A 1,182-nucleotide genomic window follows, 5' to 3' on the forward strand; every position below is an offset into this window, starting at 1 on the left:
GTGTGGATGAGAACTGACACCCCCCGAGGCACAGGTGCCCCCCCTGTGAAGTCCATGGAGCCATCTCCTTGGTGGCCAGAAGATAAGTAGCATTTTCCCCCAGGAGAAGTAGATCTAAATCATGCCTAGAGAGAAGTTTGAGGGAACTAGCAGAGTGTTGGTTTTCTTCAGATCTGTGTAGAGATGGAGGGGTGATAAAATATCCTAAGAGACTTTGTCCCTTAATTTAGCATCACAGGGATTGTTCAACAACACCTGATATTTTTTCAAACAGTGCTAGAGTGAATCTTACTTGATGGTGTTTCTAGTAAATAAAGTATCCATGTTGCAGGCCATGATCTTTGATGTTTACATCACCAAAGAGCACCCTGTTCAAAGAAACCTTTGTTTTGTTTTATTTTGTTTTAAATATGAACGCTTCCTGAATGAATTTCCATGTCATCCCTGCACAGGGGCCATGCTAATGTTCTCTGTGTTGTTCCAATTTTAGTACATGTATGTGCTGCCGAAGCAAGCACGGAAGAAACTTTTTATTTATTTTTTTTTTTGAGGCAGAGTCTCACTCTGTTGCCCAGGCTAGAGTGCCGTGGCGTCAGCCTAGCTCACAGCAACCTCAAACTCCTGGGCTCGAGCAATCCTCCTGCCTCAGCCTCCCGAGTAGCTGGGACTACAGGCATGTGCCACCATGCCCGGCTAATTTTTTCTATATATATTTTAGTTGGCCAGATAATTTCTTTCTATTTTTAGTAGAGACAGGGTCTCGCTCTTGCTCAGGCTGGTCTCGAACTCCTGACCTCAAGCGATCCATCCGCCTCGGCCTCCAAGAGTGCTAGGATTACAGGCGTGAGCCACCGCGCCCGGCCCAAAATCTTTTATTATCTCTTAGCAATACTTCATGAAAATCTTATTTAAAAGATAAAACCAAATTTTATCTTTATCATTATGAAAGCTAATTTTAATAAAACCTTATAAAAAGATCTAGCCAATGTCAATCAGCTCTGACCACACAGATTTGTATAATCCTTTTATGACCTCATATTTTTCCCATTCTCTTTTTTTCTCCAGTCTTCTACATCCATTTAGTTCACTTCATGTTTTTCTTCTTGTATTTTTTTTTTTTTTTTTTTTGAGACAGAGTCTCACTCTGTTGCCCGGGCTAGAGTGAGTGCCGTGGCGTCAGCC

At 42.1% G+C, this 1,182-nt stretch overlaps 1 non-coding gene across 1 annotated transcript; it reads right to left on the reverse strand.

The window, feature by feature from the left end:
- Positions 1-406: 406 nt before the first annotated feature.
- Positions 407-516, reverse strand: LOC138383072 (U6 spliceosomal RNA). Its single transcript, XR_011233526.1, has one exon. It is a non-coding gene; the product is annotated as a U6 spliceosomal RNA (small nuclear RNA).
- Positions 517-1,182: the final 666 nt, after the last annotated feature.

This window comes from Eulemur rufifrons, chromosome 4, assembly GCF_041146395.1.
Source record: "Eulemur rufifrons isolate Redbay chromosome 4, OSU_ERuf_1, whole genome shotgun sequence".
Classification (NCBI taxonomy): domain Eukaryota; kingdom Metazoa; phylum Chordata; class Mammalia; order Primates; family Lemuridae; genus Eulemur; species Eulemur rufifrons.